This window comes from Macrobrachium rosenbergii, chromosome 51 (genome assembly GCF_040412425.1).
Source record: "Macrobrachium rosenbergii isolate ZJJX-2024 chromosome 51, ASM4041242v1, whole genome shotgun sequence".
Classification (NCBI taxonomy): Eukaryota; Metazoa; Arthropoda; class Malacostraca; order Decapoda; family Palaemonidae; genus Macrobrachium; species Macrobrachium rosenbergii.
This window is the reverse complement of record NC_089791.1, coordinates 39,238,558-39,257,382: the sequence shown is the minus strand read 5'-3', so window position 1 is coordinate 39,257,382 and position 18,825 is coordinate 39,238,558. Positions and strand designations below refer to the sequence as shown.

The 18,825-nt window shown below is 38.4% G+C and overlaps 1 pseudogene; it reads left to right on the top strand.

The window, feature by feature from the left end:
• LOC136833030 (uncharacterized transmembrane protein DDB_G0289901-like) overlaps positions 1-18,825 on the top strand; it is a 78,600-nt pseudogene that overhangs the window by 43,614 nt on the left and 16,161 nt on the right.

Here is an 18,825-nt window from a genome sequence, read left to right as displayed (position 1 = left end):
TCTTTTAAACTTGTTTTTAAGTCGATAGACAGATGGTCTATCGATCACGGCTGGCAGTAAATGAACACAACAACAACAACAAAGGAGGGGGAGGTAATTTGCTAGCGAAGTCTTGCTAATCATAATACCTCCCCATACAAGATGATGTACATACACTCCGGGGTGTGTACATCATATTCAAGAATGAGCGTAAATGCTTTTGTTACTCACATTCTGCCTTGCAATGAACTTTACTCCTAAGGGTTTTATGAAGCTTGGTTACTTTTAATAACACATTGGGACAATTTTCGTTAACAGAACGCAAAGTGATTTAAACACTTGCAAAAGAATAATTACTTTAGATTTGGTTACCACTGGTAACTATAATGTGACTCGAACAATTGTGAATTAATTAAGATTATAGGACCACATATGAGGCTATGGCCAACAAATGAAAAGAAATGGTTATTGTTCAAGAATTAAAATACACGGTTACTTAATTTTAGATAAATGCATGGTTAGTACAATCTGGCCTTGAAGAGGCTGTGTAAATGAAAAACAGCGTTTATTTTTGTAAATGACACTCCTTTTACGCGATACTCAATGACTATACATATTCGCATTGATAATTTATCTTCGCGAAATGCATTTGGCTCAGCTATCGCTCAACGTGACTGACGGATGATTTTGGAATTTGACAGTCGTGTGGCGAGTATTCGCGAGGTTTTAATTCGCTTAACCTTAAATACGCTTAATTTTATCGTCCACTGCCTACTCAATGCGTTGGGTGACGGGCGAGCAGACAAAAGATGGGGTAGGACAAACAGCGATCTTGGAAGGAATGGAAGGGGGAAAAGGGATAATAATAAACAAAAGGAAAATTACCAAGACGTTAATGAAACTTGACCGCATATGAAAGGCGGACACGTCTCTCAGAGCTACGAAAGGGGCATTTAAATCACAAGGGCAAGAGTTTATGACTCACATTCATTAAAAATAAAGATAACTAAATGACTAAAAGAAAGTAAATGATATTGGCAGAAGAGCTAAGGGAAAAAAAGAGTGAGTGGTTTTATTGTGTTAGGCGGGGAATTCTATCGTCCTTTGCCTATAAATTCGGCCCGGACTATCATCAGTCCCAGGGCGAGGAAAGTGCACCCGAAGGGCATGACTCCTTCAGGAGGGGTTGACACGCACGCCCGGTGCCAGGTATGGGCGCAAGGGCGTGCCACTTCTCACTCTGTTATTCTTAATGATTTATACATTGTGTGGGGGAATGGTATCCTGTATTTAATTGCCTCTTGTAGAGGGATAATTTAAGGGAAGATTAGTGAGGATGGTAGAGATAGCAGTTCCTGAGGAACGGAAGAAGATAGAGGAGGGCCTGACATCCCCTTCCAGATTAGGTGCCAAGACCTTCTTTTTTTTGCCTTTATCCTCCTATGGGGCAGGGGGGGTGCCATCACAGATGCTTTTCTCAGAGCTCTTTGTAAATTACCTGAGAATGTCCACGCCCGTATTACTTTTGCCTCATGAAAGATCTTTCTTAATGGGACAGTCGTTTCGGCCGGGATTTTTAAGCGGAGGCATGGTCGACCGAGAGCGTCGCACGGAGTACCACCTGGGCCTGCTGATGCGACAGCGACGGGGGAGTGTTCGTGCGGGTTCTACCATGATCCGTCGCGGTATATATATAGTTCATCGGCCAGAAGTGAGATATGGCAGAATCCTGACTTGCAATTATATATACGGCTGAGGGCAGAGAGGCGGTCGGGGTGGCGTGAGCGGCTGCGCAGGTAGCGTTGACCAGCTCAGGCAACGTGGTTGCGCAGGGCGCACCTGCAGGTGAGCTTCGCGGTGGTCGGGAGGAACCGTCTCTCTGACCGACAGCTGGTAGCGGTGCCAGGCGGGAAAGAGGGGGTCCTGAGTTGGATCCCGTGAATGGAGACGCGAGCGCTCTGGTGCAACAGGGCAGAGTCAGGCGCTATCAGAGGTTTCTGGGCTCGTCGGTCAGGACGGAATGACTTGGCCCTGCTGGGGCATGCAAGTGGTTTCGCAGGAATTTGGGCATCTCCTGAAGGGAGATTTGATTGGGGGCCTGGCACTGGCACCGGAGGCAGGGCCGGGCACTGAAATCTGGATCGGGGAACCGATCGAGGGGCCACTGTACATCGTACTCAGGTGGAATTGGTGGGGACTGCGCGTCCCTTCTGGTACCCAGGCGCCAGTCTTGGCTGAGGGAGAAGGGGGAGGCCACTCGCGCCCTTGCGGAATGATTCGGGAATGTGGACCCCTAGATTGTCGTGATTTCTGGTGGGGACTGAAAGTCCTGTCCCAGGATGACGTCATAGCCTCCGGAGATGGCTTTGCTACTGCAAGATTGCAAATTTTGGATTGGTGAGGTCTTGTGACTCTCAATTGACCGTAGGGGAGTATCATTTTAAATTGATTTATTCCCTCGATCGTGACGAGTTTTGCCGTCTGTGTGATAGCTCCGTGGGAACTCTGTCCTTCGGATGAGGAGATTGGTGCGCCTGAGTCTCGAATGCAGTGACTCGCGCTGGCTGGCTACCTGCGATGGAGGGCCACGATACGGCCCACCGGCGGGAGGGCCTAATGACTGTGGGATCTAGACGGACCAAGGCGGCGGTGGAGTATTTACTTTATTAGGTGGGCATTTGCCCATCTTGAGAATGACCATAGACCTTGCACGCCGTGCAAAGGTCTGGCTAAAGTCTTTCGCTGCCCTGTGAGGGCAGGCGAGTTATTGGTCGGTTTTCGGGGAGATTGAGCCGGTTTCTTGTTCCGGCACTGTTCGGGAGGGAGTGCCCGTTTTCTTGCAATAGTGGCAAGTTAAGGGGCTTGCCCGAATTTCTGCATTTTAGGGGAATTTGTTCTCTAAAGGGGACAACTTATCTTCCGCCCCATGGATCCTTCTGAGGGTGGTGGGTTTTCCCAGATATTGCTATTCGGCAACTTGCTGGTGAGTGTTGCTGGGGCTTTTTCCACTATATGAGTGGCTGAGGGCAGGAGGCAAGCGCAGGAAATCCAAATCCTTTAAAACTGCTCGAGTACCTCGGCGGTGTTACAGGTCCATGGAATCGAGCCATTATTTGATTAATAATTTACGCATCGAATGGTAAATCGGACCAAGTCTGGCCTGCTTCTCTGTAATAATTTTTCAACGTCCTCCATTTTATTAATCCAAACCCTTCGTAATGGTTGGCGATATATTTCCAGTTTCGGTCGCTTCAGGAAGGGCGTATTGGTGAAAAGAGGGCCTTTACTGAACTAGCCATTAGGAATTTAGTGAGAATTGAAAGGGAGAGTTCGCGGGGAGAGATCGAAGACTCAGATTCGTTCGGCCCCTTTCACCCATACTTAGAGGGTTGGGACTGGTCCATTTTGGCATGAACGACAGAGTTTGGCTGAGGGCACTCATTGAGGAAATAATAGGGCGTGGTGTCGTTCTAGCACCTGTAGCCTTAGGCAGTTCTCTCTCTCTTCACGTTCTCTCTCCTCTCTGCCACGTTCTTTTTCCGTTGTTCTTGCACGCTCTTCCTCCTCTCTCTCAGCGTTCTTTATCCTTCTCCTGTCTTCTCTCAATTTCGTTGTCTCTCCGCCTTGGCATCGTCCATTGCGTTCTTAAATTTTGTATTGCTCTCAGATCTTTGATGATAGTCCCATCTAACCTTCCAGGACATGTAGAATTTGAAATCCTCGTTTTGTTGGGCTCTGGTATTAGCCATCTTGAAAATAATGGGTATATGATATGTCTGAGAAGACTTTTTGTTAAAATTGGATCTGTCTTTATTTAACTGATTGTCACCCTTTTTGGCGAATTAAATTTAACGTTTGCAATTACGGAAAGAAGTGAAGTAAGGGTTGACTGCCAAAATTAAGGAGCAGTTCGGGTTATTGTGAAAGATTTGGATGTCATGTCCCTAGTGCTTTAAACCTTTTGGCTTAGACTGTAGGTATGTAGATGATACTTCCTTTGTGTTTAAGGAATTAGGACTTGATTTTGTTTTTTGAATATTTTAAGGAATGAGAAATTCGCTTGTGACGGAAACAGGATAATTTGTCATTTTTAGAGTCTATACAGAAATAGTGGCAAATTTGAGACCCTGTTTATAGGCACGAGAACTTACTGGCTTGGGATTGGACTCAGTTTTTCGCCAAAGTTGTATAAGATGAACTCAATACGCAATCTTGATTAATCCGCCACAATGTTTGTTGTGATTTTAAGGAGTTTCATGAGGATATGAATTTGAGAATTATCTCTTTTCTGAAAACTAGAATTTTAGGAGTTTACAAAGTTCTGAAAATTTTTTGAGAAAGTTTTGTCCCAGACCGGTGTACAGTACTAGGAGTAAAGAGGACTGAATTTGAGAAATTTGCCTTACCTGTGTCATAGAATTTTAGGTCCTGAGACAAGAAATACTTGGAGAATTGTTTCTCAAATCACTCTGGTTTGTTTTCTGTAATCTTTACAATAAGATCACTTGAGAGAGAAGCTTCACTCTGGAATTTTGGAGGAATTGTTCACTTGTTCAAGTGTGGTCTGCGATACGACGTAGAATTCCCGCTGGCTCACACAGAATTTTGGAACACAGAGGTCGTCTATTAGACTTAGGTTTCCTAACGGGAAAACCAAAGCCAGAAATGAGTGGGGAAAAAAATGCCACACTGGACCTGATTTTTGGGGTACTGTCTTTTTGGCAAACAGACTGACCTATTTTTAGAGTTCTGACTATTAAAAAGAATGAACCTGATATTGAACAAGACCGTCTGGGATTCAACTAGCTATCTCCCCGCCCAGTCGTCTGAGAGGATTAATTACAACGTTAACATTTTACTTTGTGAGTGGAGTTTAAATTTCGCTTTCACTAAGTTTTAACTCGGAATTTTTACTACTTGAGTTTTAATTTTCTGTTATTTTAAGTCGATTCTTTCGTTTGTACCGGGAATTTTATTTTATATAACAGTTCGCTAATTCGGAAATGAAGATAAAATTTATCACAATTAATTTTATTGTAATTTTTTATTGATTCAAATCCTATGGCGGTTTTTAACCTGATGATGAGAATTTCGGCACGATTCCTTGTAATAAAGAATGGTTCTTCCTGGTTATTGGCAATTATTTATCATGAAAGGCATGCATTAACGAATCTAATACTGAGACTTTATCAGTGATTACATGTCCCTATTTATAATTCCTAGGAATATACGATTGTAAAAAGGTTTTGCTAAGAGTAACACATATACATATACGGAATTTTCTATATCTATGTGCTGGTTTTTATACAAAAGGTCTGTAATTGTCTCGTACCCAGCTTAGCTTGCTAATAATGATCTGGCAAGTTGCAAATGCATTTAAAAGCAAACACTATTTGGAACTGCAATGCAAATAAAATCATGGGCTTTTGGTCAAGGCATTTTTAACGTTTTCCGTGGTTTTAGTTTGAAATATGACTGAGAAAAAACATTTTAAGGTGATTTCCTTGTGACTGACTTCAGTTTTCATTGAGCAGGAAAAGAGGATAAACAAAGGAGAATATAAAGATGCATATGTATCTATGTTATGTATGTATGTATGTATGTAAACATGTATGCACATGTAAAGTAGTGTATTTACATAAATGACATAACAAAGGGAAAGAGTGGGCAAAATATGTATGATTTGAAATGGGAATTTAGTGTCTATGAGATGAAACAGTCCGAGAAGCTTAAGCCGAAAATGGGAACCTCTGAAATGATAGAAGATGGAGAATACATCAGTAATGAAAATGACAAAAGATAAAATGAACTGACACAGAGAGGGTGCTAAACAGAACAAACTAAGTTAATACTGCCGACATGCAAAACATTGACATTTGAATAAGGAGATTTCTGAATTGTCTTTAAAATAAGCAAAACTAAAGTGTAAAATGAAATCAAAAATTTCACCAAGTACTTTACTATTGATGCAGATTTTCCGAGGCGTCTTAGAAGGTCTTCAGTGTATCAAGATTTAAGACGGGTATTTCATCGTACCAGAAATAAGGCTTCCAGAAATTTGTAATGATTATATGCCCACTCGAAAGAGAGAGAGAGAGAGACGGAGAGAGAGAAGAGGAATATGTCAACGTATTAGGAGTTAATTTACTTTGAAAGGGCCACGTGGTTAGTTTAACGTTATATGCATAAATTTGTTGAACAAATCAACGGAAATATGCAATATCTTCCAGCCCGCGGATAAAAGTGAAAATACGGAAAAAGCGGCTTTATCCCTCCTGATGGGATTATTAATGGCGTCCATCACAGCGTGCTTTGAAAAGAGGTTGCAACTTACAAGAAGAGTGATGGACTAACGAGAAACGCCCAAGCCAGATTACTTTGCCTCGAACGGAAAGATCTTATCAAAAATGGAGCTTTAATCTTTTAAATGAGATTTTAAGTTGATAGATCAGATGGTCTGAAGATGATCCGGCTGGCAGTAAAATGAACAAATCAATTACAACAAAGGAGGGGGAGCAAATTCTAGTTTAATTCCTTATATCAAATTATATATATACAAATATATATCCACGTAACTGGAATGAGACATCAATGGATGCTGCAAGGCAAATTTTTTCAAATCAATTAAATATTTGATATATATCATTTATTCATATATATATTAACGTGAATAATACATATATATACATATATTATATACATACAATACATATTCAATCTTAATACATTCTAGTGTATAACGACACATATACCCCATAAAAATATATCAAAAATGGCAAATAATCCGATATATAATATCATATAACAATATATTACCAAGCTTTGAAGAAGAACTTATATGTGCTAATGAATATTTATAATCGCCCTGAGGCCTATATATATTTTAGCTTATGGAGCACATCATATATAATGCCCTTCCAGTCCATATCTGGTATCATATATAATATAATTTAGATTGGGGATATTTTGATCACATAAACATAATGAGAGGGATATTTTGATATATTGATATTAAAAGACTATTTTTTTTTAGAGGAATCTATAAATAATAAAGAAAAGATGTAATATATAAAAGGACTATATATATTTGATGGAGCATACTATAAAGAGGTTATTTTAAGATTATAAATAAATGATGTTGAGTTGCGAATTAGTGAATGAGATGGTCAAGGGATTGATAAATTGTATACTATTGCAGAGAAAGTGAGTTGCATTGTAATGCTGAAATATTTCAGTTGAGGTTAGCCATGATGTAAAATTTTCCTTTGGGGTGGATTACACCAAAGGTAATCTTCACTAATTATAGGAAGTCAGTAAATTTGTGTGTGTATTTATGAAAGCATTTAAAAGAAAGTTTCATTGTTCTGTTTTTATTATATAAAATTTGAGTGGCTTTTCCACAAGATAAGTAACTCTAGTTCAAATATTTCCCTATAATATGTAGATAAATTTTTACACTGTGCAGTACTCAAATAGCATTCTTATATGAGTCCTTTATTAGTGTTGCTAAGAGATATATTTCATTTCCAGATCCCAGTAGGCAACCATCATTTGTTAGTAATGAAGAACTCCAAGAAGTGATTGACCTTTTGTCTCTTCCAATAATCACTGATGTTGGTAGAAGTGGTAATGGAGTTAGTGGGGCTTTCAGTGGTTTTGCAGCTGGAGGAAGTGTTAGTGGTGGTTGTGGTGCTGGAGAAACATCTGGAAATGGTAGTGGGACTGGAGGAGGCGGGTGTTCTAGTGGTGGTGGTAGGCCTAAAAATTAATCCCAAGTGACCTCAGAAAAAGAATCATTCATCCTGACAGTTGTTTGAAGAAGCTAAAAACAGCAAAAACCTAAGCAGCAGATTTACAATTAACATTAACAGCAATAACAAAATAGCAGCAGCAGCAGCAGCATCAGCAACCAGTTTCTGTGCAAATAGGCCTAAAATATTGAGCCCAAATCCTAAGAAAAAGAATCCAATTCCTTGAGCAGGTTACCCACCACCAACTTAGTCTACAACCTGCACCAAATAGAAAAGAATTATGCAATAATTTCCAAAAAAGGTTGCTCTTCATCTGGTCATTCGAGAAAAAGAATTGTATTTGAGAAGTCTCAGAAAAATAATAAACCCAAGTTAGTAAACTCCAATCTGGCCTCCATTGGAATTGCTCCAGGGCTTATAAGAATTTGTTCAAGGTATTGTAGTTAGCCTAGTTGTTTAGATTTAGCTTGATGTCATCGAAGCATACTGAAATTTAATTGTAAATTGTGATCCTGGTAGCAATATATTTCTCATTTTGAAATATATGAATCTTGTGCTGTGTTAAACTGTAAAAGACTAGCATAAAGAGAATCTTACCTGGCAATTGAGTATAGTAAAATTCCCTATTAAACTTGATGTAAAATTTTTCAATCGTTATGCATAATATGCAGTTCTAGAAACTGTGTTTATATAACTTATCCAGTCAAATGATTAACTGTTGATTACTTTTCTGATAATAGAGAGAATTATGACTTGGCATTTTCAGCTAAAAGTACTAATGGCCTTGTTATTTAGAGAATTTCCTGTATTCATTTTCTTTTCAGGTGTTCGCTTAGAGTGCCTTAGTGGAGAAGAAAAACCTTCCTTGCCACTTTGGACAGGTAAGGTATCAGGCCCCAGTTATTATGCTGGTTTTAAATTTTATTATTGATATTTTTTAATATTTTGACTCATAAATCTGTTAGCTTCCAGGAAGTGAGTCATTAAAACCTTTGATTTATTGTACCATAGATCTGACTAGATACAAGAGAGTCCAGTTCTGGGCTAACTTTCATATGGTCATCAGGAAGCAATAGTGATTTTGACTTCAAGTAAACTTTGTCCCTGGTATTACATTCACTATTCATACTTTGCTGAAGCACATTACTTTTTAGAAACCTTTCTCTGACATGTTTATTATTGCAAGCTGCTAGTAAATTTACTGTTGAATATTCAGAGGAAATATTAAAAGTGTTTTTTTTTATATAAATACAGTACTGTATACCAGATTTATAAGAACAAACACTTATCAGTACTTAACAGTGTACGTAACCTATAACCCTTTTGACCTTGATATACATGGGGTCAAATACTTCCCATTAGTCTGGACAGGCTGAATATAGTAATTGTCTGTGCCACGCTACCAAAGGTTTGGAAACCTAAACAATCATTCTGGTAGCACTTGTATTTGGTGTTTTTTCTGTATATATGAAATAATTATGTTAGCAGATACTATTAGTCATACTGTAAAAGATGTAATTCATTTAACACCATAAATATTTGATAAAAAATACTTTATACCAGATTTTATTTTGAAAAACAGACTGTCTTCAATCCCTCCAGTGCTACTATTGCCAGAGGTATAACCACTTTTCTGCTTGGAGTTACAAATTAGAAAATACTGTAATCACACTATCTTTCTTCATTTCTATTCTTCTGTCCTTCTGCTATCATCCTACTTGAGTCACTGCCCATGAACTACTGTACAGTCCCAGATCATAGTTGATTATTACAAGTAAATCTGCCTGAAAAAAAAGAAGAAATCTGTCTCTTATAATTAGCACATACTCAACTCCTTTCATTTCACCTGTGTCAAGCTTAGTCCAGTAATCTACTATGCAGTGTTTATGCATATGTGATGTAATCTTAATTATCCACACTAAGCATCATGTCCTATATGGTAACTTGTGAAAATCAAGTTTTTGCCCCCATAGGAAGGTAGTGCTGTCAGTGCACCTCATGCAGTGCGCTTCAGGTATTACGTAAGGTTCCTGGCTTCTAACAGTTGTTTCATTGAGCAACTGTGAGGTTTTCCTCCTGTTACACCTTTAAAACCTCCTTACACTCAATTTCCTTTTCACCGCTGAATGACTTTATAGGTCGCACTTGGCTTGTGGCACAAATTTTTCATATTCCTTTCCACAAGGCTTTGGCGCTGTATTATATAATGTTTCAACTATGATTCTTTTATAGTGGTTCATCTCTTCAACAGTGAACCCAGTCAGTTTATTATAAAAATTAATATTCTAATTAAATTTAATTGTCAGTCACATTTCTTTCTAATGTATGTCACATTGTTGATATAGAATGCAAAATCTTTAGACTGGAAATTACTGGTAGCCCATTCCCATTCCATTGTCTTGGTCACTTTGCCAAGAACACTCTTTTTCTCCTCTTCTTTCCTTTGCAAGTGGAAGATTTTCATTATTCTCAGTGTCAGATGAATTTGTATTATTTTCTGTCACACAAGGCCGTAAGAATCGTCATTTCCTTCTACATCAGGCATCTTCATTTTGAGAAAATGCCCCTTATGGGGGTTGGCCTGTCAGTACACCTGTTCCAAGTGGGAATCGAGTTTTTCATATGAGCTTCACCTTTGTAACCTTTCTTCAATCTTTTGTCCAGCTGAGTCATAGCCAAATTTTTATAAGTCAGTCAATCTTCACTGTGAGAAAACGAATTGAGAGGGCACTTAAAGATACCTCGTTGGGGAGGGCACCTCTCTGGATCAGCAGTCAGTTAACATGAGGATTTTGTATGTTTGTGTACTTCTCCAATGGCATTTTGATGAATACTAATAAATTTTATGGTAATAATGCATTTGCAGTTCGGTTTATGAAGTCAGTACATGGTAACAATGAAAATGATTCCTTGTCAGGGTCAAGTAGCCTGCATTTCAATCACTAGTCTCTCCATGATACAACTGGCTTTAACACCTGTTGGCCTTGTTAACCATAAATGACTAAGGATTAATCTTTAATGCTTTTGCCTTTCTAATCTTTTTTTCCTGTCTCATCATTTCATCCATCCCAGACCTATACTTAACCCAGATAGGTGTCTAGCTGTATGCTTGTCCAGTTGGGTGTCTAGCTCTATAATCCAATCCTACCCTTCTTTAACAAGATGGGCCCCTCCTCCAACTTTGGTCAGTTGTGCTAGTCTTTGAGTCTGACATTCCAGGCTTTTAGTATCTAACACAAAACTTGAACTAGGGATTCTGTGTTCTTTAAGAAGGTTGACTTTATAAGTGAGTTATGTGTTATTTTATTCAGAGACCTGTTCTCTTCAAAGTGACCTTTCATTTCACATAAGTATGGCAGTGCAGTGATTTGTACTATGTAGAAATGAATACTCAAAAAATTTACAGTGTATTTTTCTAAAAAAATTTATGGTTCACATGGCGCAATAAACTATAGATTTAGTGAACTAATTCAGCCATCCTCAGGCCTTACCCATAAATAAATTTCCCTAGATTAGCTTAATTTCAGAGCATTTACACATAATGTTACCAAAGACGTTAGACATCCGTGAGCCTTTGTAATGTTGGTCAAGGAGTGTTAAAATTTCTATAAGAGATAATATATACTGTAGTGAGTTAATGGAATTGGTTCTGTAAAAACATAAATATTATCATAGTTTTATTAGACTTACAATTAGTCACAGTTTTTGAAACTTCATATAATGAAACCTGATATGATGGAACTTGGTATATATCAGCTGGCAGAGCAATTGTAGCAAGAGCAGGTTTGTTTCTTCTATGCTACACTTTTGAGTGTTTTTCTGCTGTGCTATCCCCTTTTGATATGTATAATTCTTTCAGGTAACTAATTACCGTGGTATATTTTACAATAATGGCTTCTAAGTCTCATGATGATAGAAAAACTTCAAACTGCAAAATTATAAACATTAGTAATAAGTTGAGAATAGTTCATCTGATGAATAGCTGCATTTTGTTGTCACTCAAATGAGGAGTTCACCTTCAAAATGGGAGCATTTTACAATATAAAGAATGCCAAAGAAATGCATAGTAATTATGCTAAGTGTATGGAAAACCAATTGGGTAAAATTCAGAGTTATCTTAAGTTTTTTTAACAAACTCCTGAAAGATATCCTTTTCTCTTTTCAATGAATGAGTCTGTGATCAAAATATTGTCATATTTTTATTTAACAATGGGTGTCATGAATGAATGAATCATGAAATTTTGGCTATAAAGCAAAATACTTGGCACTTGCAGTTATTCAGTGGTTAGCATAGTGAAAAGAGGTAGTTTGAGTAGTTGGACAGCAAGATGAAATAGATCCTGAAAATAAATGAGATAAAGTACAATGATTTGAAGGTGAAACTGGAAGAAGACCTCACAGTTGCACTAGATGTAATAGTTTGAGTGGTTGGACGGCTAGATGGTAAAAGTGAGAAGGTGAAAATGAGAGGCTGAGTTTGTTACAGCTTTGGGCTGAAAGGGGGTACTACCGGCACCCTTTGGTGAGGTGCACTACTGATGGCTTTCCTACAGGGAACAACAACCCATGCTCATTGGTATGAAGAGTGATTCTGTATTTGTTGGCCTTATAAAGGAAGCAGTTTTTAAAAAATGGTTTTGGAAGCCGTTACATTGACTATACATCCATACAAACATTTAGTTTCATTTTTTTAAGAATGAAATTTTAACTATAGTACTAAAGGTCTTAGTTTACCGTGAATAATGTTGGTATGCAGATGTATACAGATGTAATACTTGTAGGAAATGCTTCCCTGTTAATCACTACTGTACTGTACCTTGTTATTCAATTGTTTTAACACTGACTCGTCCCTTAGTTATGTCATTTTCATTTTTCACATATCAATTTCATTTTTATTTTTCACTTATCAATTTTACTCTTAAGCCCTTGAGGAACTTTGGAAAAAAGGTGAAAGCTCCTGAGGGCTTATGTAACATGTACGCCAATATATCACTGAGGTCTTCTTTTGTGCAGAAATTTTCGGACATTGAGGTGTTTTTAAGCTATGACAGTAATGAAAGATAAAGTCTAACCACCTTAAGAGCTGGATGTTTTGTGCAGAACACAAGAAGTAGGATTAATCCGGTCAGCTATACTAGACCCCCAGATCTTCACCCTGGAATGCTTAGTCAGGATAAGGTAATTTAGGTAATTTGTGTGAAACGTCTCCTCTGACAGCTTCACTGAAAGGCATGCATCACTTCATCATCCTCCTCTAACTCTATCTTTGGTGTGCTGGTTGCTCACACCATTGCCAACCTCTGGCCTGTCTGTGACATTTTCATCTCTTACTGTATCATTGTGTGCTTAGTATTGCTGTGTTTTGCCCTCTTTGGGGATAAATCTTTCAAAACAGGCAAACTCCTCTTTTTGTTACTGGATGTGTTGCCTGTGGCCAGATTTTGGGCCCATATATGAACCAAATCCCAACTCGTTTTGAAAAACAGCATGGCAAAGGTTGGTTTTTCAGGTTTCTGCTTCTCTCTCTTATCTCCTACACTTTATGGCAGAGATTCTGCAGCCAGGATATCATCCAGCTTAATTCTGTACAAGAGTTGAAAGAAACTTTGGTCTCCTGGCTACATAAGCCTTTGTTTTTCTACCATGGATGGCCAATAATTCAACCAAAATATAAAGTAAAGTTTGGTCCCACAGCCTGTTATCCATAAAGTTACTGGATGACACCACCTCCTCCTCCTCCTTTAGTTGATAGTCTCCACACAAGACACTGTTATATTGAACAACCAATCCTTGGTAATCTGACTAGTTAACGAGGCCTTGGGGCTGCTGTCATCATTGACAGGCATGCTCTTGATGAAAATGTGCACAAGCCAAGGCAGCTTTCCATTGTCAACAACTATGGGCCTGATTTGTGACTGAGGACCGAGGTCCTGGTATCGAACGGTCAATTTGTGGCTAGGTATAGAGTCTAAGCCCTGGAGTTAAGGACTTCATGCCTCATCAGTATTTTAGGTTTGCCATTTACTTAAGGGAATCAATTCCTCAACAAAAGGTCCTACAGCTGGCTCTCTCCCCAATAATCTAATGATTAAGAATGTTGTGGGGATTTCCATCTTTTGTATTGACCCTTTCAATGTTCGACCATTTAGCAAGCCTCTATTCTGCAGAATTTAATTAAGGCTTTTCTTTTGGTAAGCCTGCAAAGCTTTATTGTTTATACCAGATATTAAAGCAGCATCAAGGTCCTCATGAACATCTTTCTCCTAGTCCTCTCAGAGGCTACGACTTCTAACTGAGACTTGAAATCCTTCATCTTATAGTATGTTTAGCTCTCTAGGGCTGGGTATTCCTAGACTCGGTTAAACATGCACTAGCCATCTCGAGTATTGTTATTGAAAAGTACAAGCTGAAAAGTTACAGGAGAACTCGTCAATCACTGTCTCAACTGCCTAGGAAAAGCAAACCAAAGGATAACTGAAACAAGATGCAATGCTTTTTGATAAGCATCATTCCCTGATAATTCCAGCCAATCATTTCTCTTACATGTAGTGATCTGTAAAGGAGATGGTATCAGACCAAAACGACTAACGGTTATGAAAATAAAAGTACATAAAGTTTTAATAATGGAGGAACAGTATTTTCTCAGTGAAGAAATGAACTGAGAAATTTTAGTCAGAAGTTAGTCATTACATGAAAAGATTCATTGATCTTGGGGTTATAAATTCAGATGTTTCAGTGGGTTAATTGTCATGCATGTTTCTGTAAAACCTTTTGTTCTCATGAAGACTTAACATGACTGATACAAATATTGGTAAATATTAGCTTTAGAAGATAACTTATGCTTCTATAGATCACAGAATAACTTTTTAATGTAAATTGCACCTAGTAGTTTTTGTGTGTGAATTGACTCATTAATCATTTGCAGAAGGCATTACCTGTGAAAGAAGAAATAGTTCTAGCCTTGGCCGAGATGCTCCAAATCGGGCTTCCTGGCCTGCAGCTTCAAGTTTACTGTAAGTACTGTACTTGTGATTTTCCCTGGTTTAAATTTTTTTTACAGGTACTGTGAGCTTTATACTGTCATTACAGTTCACTTTCCATCATCATCATAAATATTTTTCACTGGTTAAACTAAGATATACTTAATTTAACTTCAGCTTCTCCCTTTGTTAGACATTTTTTTATTGCTTCTCTAGTTTTATTGTATGTTAAACATCATAGTTATTGATAAAGACAAACTTCCTCTGCTGACCCAGTTCAAATCCCTAAAGAGGCAGTTGGTCTTTTATCATCTATTTCCAGGTGATTTCTTGATTAAAATGCACCCTAGCTATTAATTGGTAATAAGATGCTGAGGGTCACCTTTTATTTGAATTTGTTGTTATACTGGCATGGTTTTCACTCAGTTCCTAGAAGAGTGCAACTAGATCCAGATCACTGTGCAGTTCTTAGAAGAGTGCAACTAGATCCGGATCACTGTGCAGAAGCTGTGACTCCATGTTATTTAAAGACAAACCAATCAGTCGTAATTAGCCTTAATTTGCAGTGTTGGATCCCCCTGACCCATGACTTATGAAATATAAGTATTGCATATTGAGGGAAACCTTTGCACGGAATGACTTTTGCGCATGCGTGCTTTTGACCCATACATGGGAATGCCAGCTATATCTTTTTGTGTCACCATTAAGACAGCACATCTTTCTAATTTTCCCCAGCTTTATTTTGAAGAGAAATTGATGATCATGAGTCATCTTTCCTATTCTTCCTCTTTATTTTAACTCTTTCTTTCAACTCACCTTTAACTGGTTTGTAAATTCTGCTGTTTTAATCATCGCATTAAAACTTTCCTTCTTATTTCTTAAGAAGTTCACTTAGTTTTCCTTCTTGACATTATTAGGTCAGTTTGCTTTTCTTCACAATATTAATTTGTTTGTATTCTGGTACTAACTATGCTTGTGCTATCTACTGAGTGAAGTGTGAGGCTCCTACACTTGATATTTTTTGTGAGAACTTTTATATCTGTGAGTGTACAGTACATTGTCTTGATGTCATTTGTTCAGGTTGTTAAATCGACATCATGTATGCAGCTGTTGTATATATCAGATTATGCTTACAGGTCCTACTTTTTAATGGTAGTAAACCTTTCTTCTGTGAACTGATCCCCTAGAGGAAGACAGACCAAAACTTTATTACAAGAAAAGGCTAGAACATTGTGCAAGGGGATGTTCTATATATCTGCACTTTCCCTCCCCGTCTCTTTCTCACCTTTCTCTGACATTTAGAGAAGTAAACACTGTGAAAAAATATTTTCATCTGGTTGTAATAAAAACAACTTTAACTCTTGGCAGAATTTTTCAGGTCCTTTAACCCTGGAGGGGAGGCCAAGTAATTCCTGTGTTTCCAACCCTAAGACCACCTCAGTGTTCGTTCAGGTATCATGCCGAAGAGAACCTGGCTTGATCCAACCACAGATTTAGTCCACATGGTGGAATTTTTATACGAAGATGATGAGGAAGTAGCCCTACAATAATAGGCCTTGTTTACAAAGGTTATGGAGTGGGTCTGCAATGCCTACCACCTCCAACTTTGCTAGAAACCAAGGAAATAGGCATCATACGCCACAAGCTCTTGACTGAGGATTCCCTTTATCACAACCAATCTCAGGACCTTTTAAGTGGCATTAGCAGATATCCTTGCCGATTTCTCTCCTCTTTGTAACCTTTACTCCTTCCAGGTATGCATCCTTTAGAAGATAATGCTTGCCCTTACACCGGGACAAAGAATGTTGGCATGCACGAAAATCTTCAAGACTGGAGTAAGAAGATAGAGTCCCCATCCATCCACAGTCAAGTCTTCCTGAGGTAGAGCTTGTCTCCAGAAATACTGTGAACCATGGAAGGCAGTAGATGCAGAACTGTGGGCAATTAACTTGTTAAGTACTGGTTACTTGAGCCTCCTCTGACTGCTTGTCCAATAGATTTAGAGACTTAAGTGGCATCCAGGACAAATTTAAGCCCTTTGACATGGAAGTGCAGAACTGGTGTCTAAACGAGTAGTAAAGAAGTACTAGATAGGTCACCAGGTTTTTACAGCCATCTATTTCTTATCCTGAAGGTGATGAAGATTGGCATCCCATTATCAACCTCCATCCATGAAACAAATTTCTCTTGTTCACCTCTCTCAGAATGGGCTTGGTACAGTCAGTCAGGCAGTCAAAAGTAAAGGGGACTTCTTGCATCCATGTTGTACTTGATTTTTTTTTCCCCCACATTCAGATCCACCTGCCATCTAGGAAATTCCTCCATTATGTCTGGAAAGGAAGAGGGTTTTCTATCTTTTGCAACATTTATTTCAAGTTGGCTATAGCCTCACAAGTCTTCATTCAGATTTTTATACCAGTGGCTGCGTGACTGCATCAGCAAGTATAAAGCTAAGATGACTTGTTGATTTTGGTATATACAGCAGCAACAAGACATAAACCATTGCAGATTGTGTAGGATCCAGGCCCTTCACATAAATTGAAAGTAGTCTGATCTAGTTCCTCCATGATGATGATGCATCTTGGAATGGAGCTTTACAGAGACAGGCTTAGTAAGATCTTCAGCGTCCAGGATTTCAAGATTGCATTCAGTGATTCAAGAGTCAAAGGTAACTGCTTCAAGGGATCCTAGATGTCTGTCAGCATTTTCAAAAGGCTTTTTCTAGTAAGGTAATTCTGCCTTGAAATTGGGACTTCTCTATGGTACTCATACTTTGAAGCCTTACCATGGGTCTGTGTGATACCATTCAGTGGGCCTCCCTTTATTTCCTCCATGAAAATAGCTTTCCTCTTGACATTTGCCTCTTCTAAGCAAAATATTGAATTGGATGTACCTGCCTGGCAGGGTCACCCATCCAGGTGTTGGACATCAGTTAGTCTTTCTTTTGCTGTTGTTGCCAAAATGCAGACTTAATACTTGAAATTCCATGATGACCCATTTTATATTCCAGCTTTATTATCTGATAATATTGAAGACCTGTTCTTCTGTCACATAAGGGCCATTTAGGGGAGATATGAGGGTTTTACAGTCTTAAATGCAGGTATTTGGAGAAACCAGTCCACTTTTGCCAACTTGCATTTGAGAGTTTTTGCATATAAAGAGATCGGTATGTTCTTGATTGGTCAATTAGTCTCTGCTGGTCATGTCATCACTCCTGAATGGTTAGTAATGTTGCTCACCTTTTTGTTATTGAGAAGTTATCCAAGTACAAACCATCACTTCAATCTCAGGGTGCTCACTTTGCTAAAGGAACCCTTAAATTTATTTGTACACTTGTTTCTTGGCCTTATTTTGTCCCTCAGTGGTCCTTAGCCCATCAGGACTCACAGTAGTTGGGCATAATCCTCTGCATCTTCACTTCCACCTGAATAGCAATTCAGGTTAATTATTATTGATGGGTTTGTCATGAAACAGTTCAAGTGTTTAAAATAAAAAAGAAATTTCATACAAACCCATTAGTCATAATACTCCAACCTCCCACTCCCTTATTCTAGTGTTGCAAGTTCCATGCAAATGGCAAATCTGGCAGTTCTTTGCCACTGATAGGTCGAAGGTGCATATATGCATACACTGTATACAGTGGTTTTCTGGCTATTCTTATCCTTTATGGTGTGATTATTGGCTTTGCATGAAAAATTTTGTTTTCATTCTAAAACCTTCATTATTGTAGAAAAGTTCAATTATTCCATATGGATTACATGAATGAAAATGAATAAATGTCATCTACACCTAAACCAATCAGTTAATCACACAGTAGTAGTTCTGAAGTACTGATGCCTTAAAGCTGTATTTAGATATGTCAGTAGATGTTGGGGATCCTTCATTGAGAAATGTATTACAGCAGTAGTGACATTTACAAATCAACACCACCCTATCAAAAATTCATTATGGTTATATACTAAAGGGAACATTGGGCACCAGCTGAAGAACATATGTGAGGGGTCAGTGAGGAATTTTTACAAGGCTGAAGAAAGAAAAACTTGCTTAATACCAAGGTTTGTGCCATAGGGGAAAAAAATGTAGTTGCTGATGCCCTTAGCAGAGAAAAACAAGTT